Below are 18025 nucleotides of genomic sequence, written 5' to 3'. Positions count from 1 at the left end.
TAGGATGTGTCTGGTAGTAGCTGGGCTGAGGTAGTACTTGCTGTATATAGGATGTGTCTGTTAGTAGCTGGGGTGAGGTAGTATTGGCTGTATACAGAATGTGTCTGGTAGTAGCTGGGATGAGGTAGTACTGGCTGTATACAGGATGTGTCTGGTAGTAGCCGGGATGAGGTAGTACTGGCTTTATATAGGATGTGTCTGGTAGTAGCTGGGCTGAGGTACTACTGGCTGTATACAGGATGTGTCTGGTAGTACTGGCTGTATACAGGATGTGTCTGGTAGTAGCTGGGCTGAGGTAGTACTGCATGTATACAGGATGTGTCTGGTAGTAGTTGGGCTGAGGTAGTACTGGCTGTATACAGGATGTGTCTGGTAGTAGCTGGGCTGAGGTAGTACTGGCTGTATACAGGATGTGTCTGGTAGTAGTTGGGCTGAGGTAGTACTGGATGTATACAGGATGTGTCTGGTAGTAGTTGGGCTGAGGTAGTACTGGCTGTATACAGGATGTGTCTGGTAGTAGCCGGGCTGAGGTAGTACTGGATGTATACAGGATGTGTCTGGTAGTAGCTGGGCTGAGGTATTACTGGCTGTATACAGGATGTGTCTGGTAGTAGCAGGGCTGAGGTAGTACTGGCTGTATACAGGATGTGTCTGGTAGTAGCTGGGCTGAGGTAGTACTGGCTGTATACAGGATGTGTCTGGTAGTAGCCGGGCTGAGGTAGTACTGGCTGTATACAGGATGTGTCTGGTAGTATCTGGGCTGAGGTAGTACTGGCTGTATACAGGATGTGTCTGGTAGTAGCTGGGCTGAGGTAGTACTGGCTGTATACAGGATGTGTCTGGTAGAAGCTGGGCTGAGGTAGTACTGGCTGTATACAGGATGTGTCTGGTAGTAGCAGGGCTGAGGTAGTACTGGCTGTATACAGGATGTGTCTGGTAGTAGCTGGGCTGAGGTAGTACTGGCTGTATACAGGATGTGTCTGGTAGAAGCTGGGCTGAGGTAGTACTGGCTGTATACAGGATGTGTCTGGTAGTAGCAGGGCTGAGGTAGTACTGGCTGTATACAGGATGTGTCTGGTAGTAGCTGGGCTGAGGTAGTACTGGCTGTATACAGGATGTGTCTGGTAGTAGCTGAGCTGAGGTAGTACTGGCTGTATACAGGATGTGTCTGGTAGTAGCTGGGCTGAGGTAGTACTGGCTGTATACAGGATGTGTCTGGTAGTAGCCGGGCTGAGGTAGTACTGGCTGTATACAGGATGTGTCTGGTAGTAGCCGGGCTGAGGTAGTACTGGCTGTATACAGGATGTGTCTGGTAGTAGCTGGGCTGAGGTACTACTGGCTGTATACAGGATGTGTCTGGTAGTAGCCGGGCTGAGGTAGTACTGGCTGTATACAGGATGTGTCTGGTAGTAGCTGGGCTGAGGTAGTACTGGCTGTATACAGGAGGTGTCTGGTAGTAGCTGGGCTGAGGTAGTACTGGCTGTATACAGGATGTGTCTGGTAGTAGCTGGGCTGTGGTAGTACTGGCTGTATACAGGATGTGTCTGGTAATAGCTGGGCTGAGGTAGTACTGGCTGTATACAGGATGTGTCTTTGGTAGTAGCAGGGCTGAGGTAGTACTGGCTGTATACAGGATGTGTCTGGTAGTAGCTGGGCTGAGGTAGTACTGGATGTATATAGGATGTGTCTGGTAGTAGCTGGGATGAGGTAGTACTGGCTGTATACAGGATGTGTCTGGTAGTAGCTGGGCTGAGGTAGTACTGGCTGTATACAGGATGTGTCTGATAGTAGCAGGGCTGAGGTAGTACTGGCTGTATACAGGATGTGTCTGGTAGTAGCTGGGCTGAGGTATTACTGGCTGTATACAGGATGTGTCTGGTAGTAGCTGGGCTGAGGTAGTACTGGCTGTATACAGGATGTGTCTGGTAGTAGCTGGGCTGAGGTAGTACTGGCTGTATACAGGATGTGTCTGGTAGTAGCAGGGCTGAGGTAGTACTGGCTGTATACAGGATGTGTCTGGTAGTAGCTGGGCTGAGGTATTACTGGCTGTATACAGGATGTGTCTGGTAGTAGCTGGGCTGACGTAGTCCTGGCTGTATACAGGATGTGTCTGGTAGTAGCCGAGCTGAGGTAGTACTGGCTGTATACAGGATGTGTCTGGTAGTAACAGGGCTGAGGTAGTACTGGCTGTATATAGGATGTGTCTGGTAGTAGCAGGGCTGAGGTAGTACTGGCTGTATACAGGATGTGTCTGGTAGTAGCAGGGCTGAGGTAGTACTGGCTGTATACAGGATGTGTCTGGTAGTAGCCGAGCTGAGGTAGTACTGGCTGTATATAGGATGTGTCTGGTAGTAGCCAGGCTGAGGTAGTACTGGATGTATACAGGATGTGTCTGGTAGTAGCAGGGCTGAGGTAGTACTGGCTGTATATAGGATGTGTCTGGTAGTAGCCAGGCTGAGGTAGTACTGGCTGTATACAGGATGTGTCTGGTAGTAGCAGGGCTGAGGTAGTACTGGCTGTATACAGGATGTGTCTGGTAGTAGCTGGGCTGAGGTAGTACTGGCTGTATACAGGATGTGTCTGGTAGTAGCCGGGCTGAGGTAGTACTGGCTGTATACAGGATGTGTCTGGTAGTAGCTGAGCTGAGGTACTACTGGCTGTATACAGGATGTGTCTGGTAGTAGCAGGGCTGTGGTAATACTGGCTGTATACAGGATGTGTCTGGTAGTAGCAGGGCTGAGGTAGTACTGGCTGTATACAGGATGTGTCTGGTAGTAGCAGGGCTGAGGTAGTACTGGCTGTATACAGGATGTGTCTGGTAGTAGCCGGGCTGAGGTAGTACTGGCTGTATACAGGATGTGTCTGGTAGTAACAGGGCTGAGGTAGCACTGGCTGTATACAGGATGTGTCTGGTAGTAGCTGGGCTGAGGTAGTACTGGCTGTATATAGGATGTGTCTGGTAGTAGCTGGGCTGAGGTAGCACTGGCTGTATACAGGATGTGTCTGGTAGTAGCTGGGCTGAGGTAGTACTGGCTGTATACAGGATGTGTCTGGTAGTAGCCGGGCTGAGGTAGTACTGGCTGTATACAGGATGTGTCTGGTAGTAGCTGGGCTGAGGTAGTACTGGCTGTATACAGGATGTGTCTGGTAGTAGCTGGGGTGAGGTAGTACTGGCTGTATACAGGATGTGTCTGGTAGTAGCAGGGCTGAGGTAGTACTGGCTGTATACAGGATGTGTCTGGTAGTAGCTGGGCTGAGTTAGTACTGGCTGTATACAGGATGTGTCTGGTAGTAGCTGGGGTGAGGTAGTACTGGCTGTATACAGGATGTGTCTGGTAGTAGCAGGGCTGAGGTAGTACTGGCTGTATATAGGATGTGTCTTTGGTAGCAGCCAATCACATCAGGACACAGGCTGCGGATTCTCTTTGGGATGAACAGACTGGGACGAGAACTCCTTGTCCTAAGGAAAATTAATTTATCAAGGAAAACATTTAATCAGAGCGACTGTAACGTCCTCAGCGCTGCCCCCTAGTGACTCAGCGCTCCAGTCCTCCCACTATATCTGAGAGACTGGAAAAGACTGCGGCTGTCACATCTATAGGGAGATCTACAGGGACCACCACTATATAGTACAGGGACCATCACTATATAGTACAGGGACCACCACTATATAGTACAGGGACCACCACTATATAGTACAGGGACCACCACTATATAGTACAGGGACCACCACTATATAGTACAGGGACCACCACTATATAGTACAGGGACCACCACTATATAGTACAGGGACCATCACTATATAGTACAGGGACCACCACTATATAGTACAGGGACCACCACTATATAGTACAGGGACCACCACTATATAGTACAGAAACCATCGCTATATAGTACAGGGACCACCACTATATAGTACAGGGACCACCACTATATAGTACAGGAACCATCACTATATAGTACAGGGACCACCACTATATATGTACAGGGACCACCACTATATAGTACAGGGACCATCACTATATATGTACAGGGACCACCACTATATAGTACAGGGACCACCACTATATAGTACAGGGACCACCACTATATAGTACAGGAACCATCACTATATAGTACAGGAACCATCACTATATAGTACAGGGACCATCACTATATAGTACAGGAACCATCACTATATAGTACAGGGACCACCACTATATAGTACAGGGACCACCACTATATAGTACAGGGGGCACCACTATATATGTACAGGGACCACCACTATATAGTACAGGGACCACCACTATATAATACAGGGACCATCACTATATATGTACAGGGACCATCACTATATAGTACAGGGACCACCACTATATAGTACAGGGACCACCACTATATAGTACAGGGGGCACCACTATATAGTACAGGGACCACCACTATATAGAACAGGGACCACCACTATATAGTACAGGGACCACCACTATATAGTACAGGGGGCACCACTATATATGTACAGGGACCACCACTATATAGTACAGGGACCACCACTATATAGTACAGGGGGCACCACTATATAGTACAGGGACCACCACTATATAATACAGGGACCATCACTATATATGTACAGGGACCATCACTATATAGTACAGGGGGCACCACTATATAGTACAGGGACCACCACTATATAATACAGGGACCATCACTATATAGTACAGGAGGCACCACTATATAGTACAAGGACCACAACTATATAGTACAGGGACCACCACAATATAGTACAGGAGGCACCACTATATAGTACAAGGACCACAACTATATAGTACAGGGACCACCACAATATAGTATAGGGACCACCACTATATAGTACAGGGACCATCACTATATAGTACAGGGACCACCACAATATAGTACAGGGACCACCACTATATAGTACAGGGACCACGACAATATAGTACAGGGACCACCACTATATAGTACAGGGACCATCACTATATAGTACAGGGACCATCACTATATAGTACAGGGACCACCACTATATAGTACAGGGACCACCACTATATAGTACAGGGACCACTATATAGTACAGGGACCACCACTATATAGTACAGGGACCACTATATAGTACAGGGACCATCACTATATAGTACAGGGACCACCACTATATAGTACAGGGACCACCACTATATAGTACAGGGACCATCACTATATAGTACAGGGACCACCACTATATAGTACAGCGGGCACTACCACAAGACTATACTGTCTCTCTATTATCACGCAAATTTCCTAGAACTCTAACAGGGAACTGTGATGTGTATCATAATAGTTGGCGGTACTACAGGTCCATGAGGTCCATCAGAACCTTCTAAATGTGACTGTGATGTCTCTGCCCTGCACTCCCTCCATGCAGATCTATCCCATCCCCCTTATGCTGCACACTGGAAACAATCCAGCAGCCGCATGCTACATGTCACATGCATCATTACCACTCCCCCTACAGGACACAGCGCCCATCAATCAGAGCCCATGACCGGCAGCAACATATACAGCCCCTCCAGAGACCGACCATAATCACCGCCATTACCGTGATTACCCCGTCCTGAGACACCAGCCGAATACCCAAGTATCATACCACACCAGGGAGAGGAGCGCTGCTATACCATGTCATACCCCTGACCATAGCAAGCAGTATTATAGTAGTTATATTCTTGTACATAGGGGGCAGTATTATAGCAGTTATATTCTTGTACATAGGGGGCAGTATTATAGTAGTTATATTCTTGTACATAGGGGGCAGTATTATAGTAGTTATATTCCTGTACATAGGGGGCAGTATTATAGTAGTTATATTCCTGTACATAGGGGGCAGTATTATAGTAGTTATATTCTTGTACATAGGGGGCAGTATTATAGTAGTTATATTCCTGTACATAGGGGGCAGTATTATAGTAGTTATATTCCTGTACATAGGGGGCAGTATTATAGCAGTTATATTCTTGTACATAGGGGGCAGTATTATAGCAGTTATATTCTTGTACATAGGGGGTAGTATTATAGTAATTATATTCTTGTACATAGGGGGCAGTATTATAGTAGTTATATTCCTGTACATAGGGGGCAGTATTATAGTAGTTATATTCCTGTACATAGGGGGCAGTATTATAGCAGTTATATTCTTGTACACAGGGGGCAGTATTATAGTCGTTATATTCTTGTACATAGGGGCAGTATTATAGTAGTTATATTCTTGTACAAAGGGGGCAGTATTATAGTAGATATATTCTTGTACATAGGGGGCAGTATTATAGTAGTTATATTCTTGTGCATAGGGGCAGTATTATAGTAGTTATATTCTTGTGCATAGGGGCAGTATTATAGTAGTTATATTCCTGTACATAGGGGCAGTATTATAGTAGTTATATTCTTGTACATAGGGACAGTATTTTAGTAGTTATATTCTTGTACATAGGGGCAGTATTATAATAGTTATATTCCTATACATAGGGGGCAGTATTATAGTAGTTATATTCTTGTACATAGGGTGCAGTATTATAGCAGTTATATTCTTCTACATAGTGGGCAGTATTATAGTAGTTATATTCTTGTACATAGGGGGCAGTATTATAGTAGTTATATTCTTGTACATAGGGACAGTATTACAGTAGTTATATTCTTGTACATAGGGGGCAGTATTATAGTAGTTATATTCTTGTACATAGGGGGCAGTATTATAGTAGTTATATTCTTGTACATAGGGGGCAGTATTATAGTAGTTATATTCTTGTACATAGGGGGCAGTATTATAGTAGTTATATTCTTGTACATAGGGGGCAGTATTATAGTAGTTATATTCTTGTACATAGGGACAGTATTACAGTAGTTATATTCTTGTACATAGGGGGCAGTATTATAGTAGTTATATTCTTGTACATAGGGGGCAGTATTATAGTAGTTATATTCTTGTACATAGGGACAGTATTACAGTAGTTATATTCTTGTACATAGGGGGCAGTATTATAGTAGTTATATTATTGTACATAGGGGGCAGTATTATAGTAGTTATATTCCTGTACATAGGGGGCAGTATTATAGTACTTATATTCCTGTACATAGGGGGCAGTATTATAGTAGTTATATCCTTGTACATAGGGAGCAGTATTATAGTAGTTATATTCTTGTACATAGGGGGCAGTATTATAGTAGTGATATTCTTGTACATAGGGGGCAGTATTATAGTAGTTATATTCTTGTACATAGGGGGCAGTTTTATAGCAGTTATATTCCTGTACATAGGGGGCAGTATTATAGTAGTTATATTCTTGTACATAGGGGGCAGTATTATAGTAGTTATATTCTTGTACATAGGGAGCAGTATTTTAGTAGTTATATTCTTGTACATAGGGGGCAGTATTATAGTAGTTATATTCTTGTACATAGGGGGCAGTATTATAGTAGTTATATTCTTGTACATAGGGGGCAGTATTATAGTAGTTATATTCCTTTACATAGGGGGCAGTATTATAGTATTTATATTCTTGTACATAGGGTGCAGTATTATAGCAGTTATATTCTTCTACATAGTGGGCAGTATTATAGTAGTTATATTCTTGTACATAGGGGCAGTATTATAGTAGTTATATTCTTGTACATAGGGGGCAGTATTATAGTAGTTATATTATTGTACATAGGGGGCAGTATTATAGTAGTTATATTCCTGTACATAGGGGGCAGTATTATAGTACTTATATTCATGTACATAGGAGGCAGTATTATAGTAGTTATATCCTTGTACATAGGGAGCAGTATTATAGTAGTTATATTCTTGTACATAGGGGGCAGTATTATAGTAGTGATATTCTTGTACATAGGGGGCAGTATTATAGAAGTTATATTCTTGTACATAGGGGGCAGTATTATAGTAGTTATATTCTTGTACATAGGGGGCAGTTTTATAGCAGTTATATTCCTGTACATAGGGGGCAGTATTATAGTAGTTATATTCTTGTACATAGGGGGCAGTATTTTAGTAGTTATATTCTTGTACATAGGGGGCAGTATTATAGTAGTGATATTCTTGTACATAGGGGGCAGTATTATAGTAGTTATATTCTTGTACATAGGGGGCAGTATTATAGAAGTTATATTCTTGTACATAGGAACAGTATTATAGTAGTTACATCCTTGTACATAGGGAGAAGTATTATAGTAGTTATATTCTTGTACATAGGGGGCAGTATTATAGTAGTGATATTCTTGTACGTATGGGGCAGTATTATAGTAGTTATATTCTTGTACATAGGGGCAGTGTTATAGTAGTTATATTCCTGTACATAGATGGCAGTATTATAGTAGTTATATTCTTGTACATAGGGAGTAGTATTATAGTAGTTATATCCTTGTACATAGGGAGCACTATTATAGTAGTTATATTCCTGTACATAGGGGGCAGTATTATAGTAGTTATATTCTTGTACATAGGGGGCAGTATTATAGTAGTTATATTCATGTACATTGGGGGCAGTATTATAGTAGTTATATTCTTGTACATAGAAAGCATTATTATAGTAGTTATATTCCTGTACATAGGGATCAGTATTATTGTAGTTATATTCTTGTACATAGGGGGCAGTATTATAGTAGTTATATTTCAGTACATAGGGGGCAGTATTATAGTAGTTATATTCTTGTACATAGGGGGCAGTATTATAGTAGTTATATTCTGGTAGATAGGGGGCAGTGTTATAGTAGTTATATTCTTGTACATAGGGGCAGTATTATAGTAGTTATATTCCTGTACATAGGGGGTAGTATTATAGTAGTTATATTCTTGTACATAGGGGGCAGTATTATAGTAGTTATATTCTTGTACATAGGGGATAGTATTATAGTAGTTATATTCCTGTACATAGGGGGCAGTATTATAGTAGTTATATTTTTGTACATAGGGGGCAGTATTATAGTAGTTATATTCTTGTACATAGGGGGCCGTATTATAGTACTTATATTCCTGTACATAGGGGCAGTATTATAGTACTTATATTCCTGTACATAGGGGGTAGTATTATAGTAGTTATATTCCTGTACATAGGGGCAGTATTATAGTAGTTATATACTTGTACATAGGGGGCAGTATTATAGTAGTTATATTCTTGTACATAGGGGGCAGTATTATAGTAGTTATATTCTTGTACATAGGGGGCAGTATTATAGTAGTTATATTCTTGTACATAGGGGGCAGTATTATAGTAGTTATATTCCTGTACATAGGGGGCAGTATTATAGTAGTTATTTTCTTGTACATAGGGGGCAGTATTATAGTAGTTATATTCTTGTGCATAGGGGATAGTATTATAGTAGTTATATTCCTGTACATAGGAGACAGTATTATAGTAGTTATATTCTTGTACATAAGGGGCAGTATTATAGTAGTTATATTCTTGTACATAGGGGATAGTATTATAGTAGTTATATTCCTGTACATAGGAGACAGTATTATAGTAGTTATATTCTTGTACATAAGGGGCAGTATTATAGTAGTTATATTCTTGTACATAGGGGATAGTATTATAGTAGTTATATTACTGTACATAGGGGGCAGTATTATAGTAGTTATATTCTTGTACATAGGGGATAGTATTATAGTAGTTATATTCTTGTACATAGGGGATAGTATTATAGTAGTTATATTCCTGTACATAGGGGCAGTATTATAGTAGTTATATTCTTGTACATAGGGGGCAGTATTATAGTAGTTATATTCTTGTACATAGGGGGCAGTATTATAGTAGTTATATTCTTGTACATAGGGGCAGTATTATAGTAGTTACATTCCTGTACATAGGGGCAGTATTATAGTAGTTATATACTTGTACATAGGGGGCAGTATTATAGTAGTTATATTACTGTACATAGGGGCAGTATTATAGTAGTTATATTCTTGTACATAGGGGGCAGTATTATAGTAGTTATATTCTTGTACATAGGGGGCAGTATTATAGTAGTTATATTCTTGTACATAGGGGGCAGTATTATAGTAGTTATATTCCTGTACATAGGGAGTAGTAGTATAGTAGTTATATTCCTGTACATAGGGGGCAGTATTATAGTAGTTATATTCTTGTACATAGGGGCAGTATTATAGTAGTTATATTCCTGTACATAGGGGGCAGTATTATAGTAGTTATATTCTTGTACATAGGAGGCAGTATTATAGTAGTTATATTCCTGTACATAGGGGGCAGTATTATAGTAGTTATATTCTTGTACATAGTGGGCAGTGTTATAGTAGTTATATTATTGTACATAGGGGGCAGTATTATAGTAGTTATATTCCTGTACATAGGGGGCAGTATTATAGTAGTTATATTCTTGTACATAGGGGCATTATTATAGTAGTTATATTCTTGTACATAGGGGGCAGTATTATAGTAGTTATATTCTTGTACATAGGGGATAGTATTATAGTAGTTATATTCCTGTACATAGGGGCAGTATTATAGTAATTATATTCTTGTACATAAGGGGCAGTATTATAGTAGTTATATTCTTGTACATAGGAGGAAGTATTATAGTAGTTATATTCTTGTGCATAGGGGCAGTATTATAGTAATTATATTCCTGTACATAGGGGGCAGTATTATAGTAGTTATATTCCTGTACATAGGGGGCAGTATTATCGTAGTTATATTCTTGTACATAGGGGATAGTATTATAGTAGTTATATTCTTGTACAAAGGGGGCAGTATTATAGTAGTTATATTCCTGTACATAGGGGCAGTATTATAGTAGTTATATTCTTGTACATAGGGGCAGTATTATAGTAGTTATATTCCTGTACATAGGGGGCAGTATTATAGTAGTTATATTCTTGTACATAGGGGGCAGTGTTATAGTAGTTATATTCTTGTACATAGGGGGCAGTGTTATAGTAGTTATATTCCTGTACATAGGGGGCAGTATTATAGTAGTTATATTCTTGTACATAGGGGGCAGTATTATAGTAGTTATATTCCTTTACATAGGGGGCAGTATTATAGTAGTTATATTCTTGTACATAGGGGGCAGTATTATAGTAGTTATATTCCTGTACATAGGGGGCAGTATTATAGTAGTTATATTCCTGTACATAGGGGACAGTATTATAGTAGTTATATTCTTGTACATAGGGGGCAGTATTATAGTAGTTATATTCTTGTACATAGGGGGCAGTATTATAGTAGTTATATTCCTGTACATAGGGGGCAGTATTATAGTAGTTATATTCTTGTACATAGGGGGCAGTATTATAGTAGTTATATTTCTGTACATAGGGGGCAGTATTATAGTAGTTATATTCCTGTACATAGGGGGCAGTATTATAGTAGTTATATTCCTGTACATAGGGGGCAGTATTATAGTAGTTATTTTCCTGTACATAGGGGGCAGTATTATAGTAGTTATTTTCCTGTACATAGGGGGCAGTATTATAGTAGTTATATTCTTGTACATAGGAGGCAGTATTATAGTAGTTATATTCCTGTACATAGGGGCAGTATTATAGTAGTTATATTCTTGTACATAGGGGGCAGTATTATAGCAGTTATATTCCTGTACATAGGGGGCAGTATTATAGTAGTTATATTCCTGTACATAGGGGCAGTATTATAGTAGTTATATTCTTGTACATAGGGGGCAGTATTATAGTAGTTATATTCTTGTACATAGGGGGCAGTATTATAGTAGTTATATTCCTGTACATAGGGGCAGTATTATAGTAGTTATATTCTTGTACATAGGGGCAGTATTATAGTAGTTATATTCTTGTACATAGGGGCAGTATTATAGTAGTTATATTCTTGTACATAGGGGGCAGTATTATAGTAGTTATATTCTTGTACATAGGGGGCAGTATTATAGTAGTTATATTCTTGTACATAGGGGGCAGTATTATAGTAGTTATATTCTTGTACATAGGGGGCAGTATTATAGCAGTTATTGTCTTGTACATAGGGGGCAGTATTATAGTAGTTATATTCTTGTACATAGGGGGCAGTATTATAGTAGTTATATTCTTGTACATAGGGGGCAGTATTATAGTAGTTATATTCTTGTACATAGGGGGCAGTATTATAGTAGTTATATTCCTGTACATAGGGGGCAGTATTATAGTAGTTATATTCTTGTACATAGGGGGGCAGTATTATAGTAGTTATATTCCTGTACATAGGGGGCAGTATTATAGTAGTTATATTCTTGTACATAGGCAGCAGTATTATAGTAGTTATATTCCTGTACATAGGGGGCAGTATTATAGTAGTTATATTCTTGTACATAGGGGGTAGTATTATAGTAGTTATATACTTGTACATAGGGACAGTATTATAGTAGTTATATTCTTGTACATAGGAGCAGTATTATAGTAGTTATATTGTTGTACATAGGGGCAGTATTATAGTAGTTATATTCTTGTACATAGGAGCAGTATTATAGTAGTTATATTCTTGTACATAGGGGGCAGTATTATAGTAGTTATATTCTTGTACATAGGCAGCAGTATTATAGTAGTTATATTCCTGTACATAGGGGGCAGTATTATAGTAGTTATATTCTTGTACATAGGGGGTAGTATTATAGTAGTTATATACTTGTACATAGGGACAGTATTATAGTAGTTATATTCTTGTACATAGGAGCAGTATTATAGTAGTTATATTGTTGTACATAGGGGCAGTATTATAGTAGTTATATTCTTGTACATAGGAGCAGTATTATAGTAGTTATATTCTTGTACATAGGGGGCAGTATTATAGTAGTTATATTCTTGTACATAGGGGGCAGTATTATAGTAGTTATATTCTTGTACATAGGGGGCAGTATTATAGTAGTTATATTCTTGTACATAGGGGGCAGTATTATAGTAGTTATATTCTTGTACATAGGGGGCAGTATTATAGCAGTTATTGTCTTGTACATAGGGGGCAGTATTATAGTAGTTATATTCTTGTACATAGGGGGCAGTATTATAGTAGTTATATTCTTGTACATAGGGGGCAGTATTACAGTAGTTATATTCTGGTAGATAGGGGGCTCTATTACAGTAGTTATATTCTAGTACACTAGGTTAGTATATTTTATCACTATTTAATGCTTTTTAATCCAGTATACTTGTTATAGTCTTAGAGAGTTTTTTGCTATAATCTATGTTATTGTCGGTATTATGCTGGAGAAGGGTTATTCATAGCTTCCAGCTCATAATCATTAGTAGAATTCCTGAGAATAATTCCCCCCCATATTCTCTGACCCTGTGTGACCTCACCAATCACAGAGACTAATGAGGTTGTTCCTGTATCATTACAGCCTTGGTAACATCCGTCTGAGAACATTGTGGGGGCCTCCAACCCCAACATCCAGCCAATATCGCAGACATTTTCTCCTTGTGACTCTACTACTAATCTGTGCGATACTGCTTATGTATCTAAGCCTGTATCTACCTTCTTCCTTGAAATATTCGTTTTCATATAGCTGGGGAGGGTGGAGAATGCATTTTGCCACCATCTTGCTTCATCCAATGTTCTGGATAATCCGGCTGTGCCTGTGGTGGGGTTGTGGCTCGCAGGCAGATCTCGCCTTCCCCTGAGTTACAGTCTAATTATAAAATGCGTTTGTTATCGATAATTCAGACTTGTTATCTTCCGTCTAGAACATCTGTCGAGCGCTTCAACTATTTATAAAATCTTCACACTTCTCCTCGTGCACAGAGGAAGGTTACATTGAGGCGTCTACTCCGCAGAGTAATGGGGGGATAGCAGGATCTATGTACTGTATCTGCTCCATATCCGGATGTAAGCTAAGGTGGGGTCATTATTATCACGTCTTAAAGGAGAACTCCTCTAAAACCAAACCTTTAAGGTTAACTTTCTTTGTGATTCTTTGATAGTGGCCTTCATCATATTGTGGCATGGTAGTCTAGCCCCAGATGTCTTGTGGCTTGGTGGTCCAATCTCTGATGTCTTGAAGATAAATGGTCAACTCTCTGATGTCTTGTGGCTTGGTGGTCCAATCTCTGATGTCTTGAAGATAAATGGTCAACTCTCTGATGTCTTGTGGCTTGGTGGTCCAATTTCTGATGTCTTGAAGATAAGTGGTCAACTCTCTGATGTCTTGTGCCTTGGTGGTCCAATCTCTGATGTCTTGAAGATAAGTGGTCAAGTCTCTGATGTCTTGTGGCTTGGTGGGCCCTTCCCTTATGTCTTGTAGCTTTTTGGCCCAGCCCCAGATGCCTTGTGGTTTGGCAATCTAGTCCTTGATGACTGGTGGATTATTGATTCGACCCTTGCCGTCCTGAGACTTGGTGACCAAGCCTCTGGTGTCCTATGACTTGGCAACCTAGTTCCTGGTCTCTTTTTGCTTGGTGTTTCCATCTCTGTTGTCTTGTTCCTTGATGATCCAGTGCCTGTTGCCTTGTGGGTTAATGTCCTCGTAACTGGCTTTGAGGACTTGGTGGTCCATTCCCGGGTGTCTTGTAGCTTGGTGGTCCAGACCCCAATGTCATACGTCTTGAAGGTCTTACCCTTGATATTGCGTGGCCCAGTGTACCTTGGTACATTGGTGTCCATTCCCTGGTGTCATTTTGTTTGGTTATTCAGTCGCTGCAGTCCTATGGGTGTTCTTGGTGTCTACAAACTTGATAGTCCAGTCCCTGGTGTCTTGTGGCTTTGTGATGCAGTGTCCTGTGTTAAGTTGCTTGGTGACCCAGCCCAGATGTATTGGGGTTTGGTGACCCAGTGAGCAATATTACATGACTTGGTGATCCAGGCCCTGAGGTCTTGTGATTAGGTGGCCCAGTCCTTGGCCTCTTGTGATTAAGTGACCTAATCATTGACCTCTTATGGTTTCTATCCCTGTTGCCTTTGGGTCCCTTTAAAGTACTAGGAAGGTGATAAACTGTTCCAAGACCTTGTACCTTTAAGTGTATCTGTACACATTGGACCACATTTATCAATAGTGAGGCAGTAGGGCACTATGTGCAGTTGTCCTCACTAATGTGCAGGGTGCGCCAGATTATTAAAGACCGTCGCACGGTCATTAATGTATCGGCCAGTGCGAATCCGCTCCGGAGCGCCCCTTTAGGTGCACAGCTTTGTGTTGTGGAGTACAAAGTGCAGCAACACAAACGCTTCATAAATACATGAAAACGTTGATAAGTGTGGGCCATTGTGTTCCTAATGGGTTCCTTTTCTTTCCATCATCGGCCTCCAGAGGCGTGGTATCGGTCACCAATCCCACCCTGTACAATACCGGCATGGAACGGGTGACTTCCAACCATTGTGAGCTGAAGACAACCTTGGATCTGTCCTTTGCATTCTTGCAGAACTTCGCACTATTTACTTCAGAAGATCTTGGCTCCCGGTCTTGGTGTTCTTCCTCGCCAGACATCGTCTCGCCTCTGTCCTCAAACGCTTCCAGAGAAAGTGTCCCCCAAATCACGGTTCATATTAAGCAAATGGGTGAAACAGCTGGTGCTCTTTCCAGCCCGCCACCCGTGCCAAGCCAGAGCCCCTGATGCATTTCAGCAGTTGGACAGCGCAGAGATCCAGTTCTCTTCATAAAGCTTCCTGGACTCACAGATGATGACAATTACCACCCGGTCACACCCCACCACTTCCTATCATCTCCTGGGCGAGCAGAACTTACAGTCTGACCTCCACCAACAGGAGGGTAGTCCAAAGCACAAAGATACCATGTCCAGGATATATGGAGCAGTTTCACTTCCTGGAGGCAGTATCACACCCAACGGGCTTAGATATTTCAGAAGAGTGGACTGTATTGGACTTGACTGGCTTAGATACAACCACACAGTGCAGTATCACGTATGAGATGTGCTACTCTGGAGACAGTTTTATGTTTTAGAGGATTAGATACTCAGACAGAATTATACAGCAAGTAATGTGCTTAGATACAGCAGCTCAGCCGACAGTCATATACAAGAAAGGCTTATTGTATCTCACAGGAATGGCTTAGATACACCAGCAGTGAGAGAAGTTTACTCGAAGGCTTCTCTTCAGATCATCCAAGTACAACATGGATCATTCTGAACAAGGCAGAGGCGGTATCTGAATTATTAATCTGCGATACATCCGCTGAGATACATCACAGACACATAAATGTTCACTGGTGGGTTTTAAGGTCTCTTTAAGTTAAACGCCCGATCAATGCGTCTCCGAGGCAACAAGGTTGTTACTGCCCTCGAAGGACGTATTTCGCCTTATTCCAATATTCATTGATCTGGACCTCTTTAATCTCGTAGACTTTACGTTTAATACCACAGATATGGTGCCAGGGGGCGCTATCACCAGGGGTGGTAAGCTGACAGCGGCTTATCACATGTTACCTAAACTTTTGAGTTGTGTCTGAAGGGAAATGACCGTCTTGTGGAGAAGAGGTTAACTCGGCGCCTCGCTCTCTGTGCCCCCCCATCCCTCCATCCTCTCGCATGATATTCCCCGTAGTGTACGAGCAGTGTGCTGGAAAATCAGGTCATCATCTCTCCCCGCACTTCAAGTGCTCTTACCAGTCTGGCTGGATCCACCGGTAGCTTCTACTCCGGAGGTGTGGAGATGAGCCCCCAGCCCTCTCAGCACACAGCAGTTGTCAGCCGCAGATGCTACATTACAAAAACACAGACTCCGTGTGTTCCTCCTGGGTGTGATAGTCACACATGGAGAGACGGATACATTGTATCCTAGGGCAACAATCCCAGGAACGTTGCCCAGAGTGAACCCCGGCGTAGATATATAGATGGTTAAAGAGATCGTTCAACAGTTTCGAGAGAGTGTTAGGTATTGGCCCTGGAGAGATGTGTAATCAGACCTTTGTGTCTGTGGCTGGTGCCAGCAGGACTGTGAAAATTGGATTTATATTCCAGTATTGTAGTATTATCCTCACACTGCTGTGCTCTCTGCATCAAACTGCTCCACAACTCCTCCCCTTTACCATAATATTGAATTAGAAGGCTTCTACAGCTTTTACTCAGAGCAAAGTAGAGGGGCTTAGTAGCAGCTCAATGCAGTGAGCCAAGCACAGCTGTGTGAGGATATGCTGCACCCCTAGTTTATCTGGGATTACACTGCTACTTACACCATTCATGAAGATATGATTACATATCTCTCCAAGGTTTCTTAGATGTGATCGTTCTTATTAGACTCCTAATTTTGTAGGACCAGGCAAACATTCAATGGGCTCCTTAAATTTCAACATGTCTTATTTGTTTTTCTCGAAGACGATAAGTTTGTGTCAAGGTTGACCGCCCTCTTATTCAGAAGATCCAATTGTCCAATCCAATCGTATGATGACAATTTTGGAATAGTTCTTGACGAAAGGAGATTATGAAGACCTTGAGAACTAGTTGAGTGACAAATAATCCCACCACTGAAGTCTCTGTGAGTTGTATGATTAATTGTTGAAGACGAATACTGGATGCCAGAGGTGACCACTCTACTCATTCAGAAGATCCAAGTGTTCATGTGTGTAGCAATCTTTTTAGGTTGTTGACCAAAATTGAATATGGAGACCTCAAATTATCTGATGTCACGGGTGCTCCCGCGATCCCTGTCTTGGATCGCGGGCGCATCCGTGCTCCCCCATGTGCCCCCGCTGCAGCCCGGTCTCATCACTCACCTCTCCCGGCTCCTGCTCTTCCCCGACTGCCGTGCGCGCGCGTCCCCGCCTCCTAGGGCGTGCGTGCGGCTCCTGCCGAAAATTTAAAGGGCCAGCGCGCCGCTAATTGGTGCACTGGCTGAACACCTCACCTTTAAGAATCCTGCCTCTTCCTGTGTCCCCTGCCGGATCTTTGTGCCTCATAGCCTTAGAGAAAGCTTCCAAGCGAGTATTCCTGCGTTCCTGAGTATTCCTGCGTTCCTGTGTATTCCTGTGTTCCTGTGTGTCTCCGCCCCTGAGTCCTGTGTAGCCGTGTTACCTAATTTCCTCCGTGTTGCTGTGTTCCGTGTGCCTGTGTTCCCGTTCCCACCTGCCTGGACCTCCTGTTGCTGACCCCGGACTTTGCATC

General features: G+C 41.7%; 1 long non-coding RNA gene across 1 annotated transcript in view; it reads left to right on the top strand.

The window, feature by feature from the left end:
* The window catches only part of LOC140068651 (uncharacterized), a 71128-nt gene extending 53653 nt beyond the window's left edge, over positions 1-17475 (top strand). The window contains exon 2 of the long non-coding RNA XR_011848510.1: positions 17240-17475. This is a non-coding gene — a long non-coding RNA (uncharacterized lncRNA). The remainder of the gene's footprint in view (positions 1-17239) is intronic.
* Positions 17476-18025: the final 550 nt, after the last annotated feature.

This window comes from Engystomops pustulosus, chromosome 7, assembly GCF_040894005.1.
Source record: "Engystomops pustulosus chromosome 7, aEngPut4.maternal, whole genome shotgun sequence".
In the NCBI taxonomy this organism is placed as follows: Eukaryota; Metazoa; Chordata; class Amphibia; order Anura; family Leptodactylidae; genus Engystomops; species Engystomops pustulosus.
This window is presented reverse-complemented; position numbering and strand designations above follow the sequence as displayed.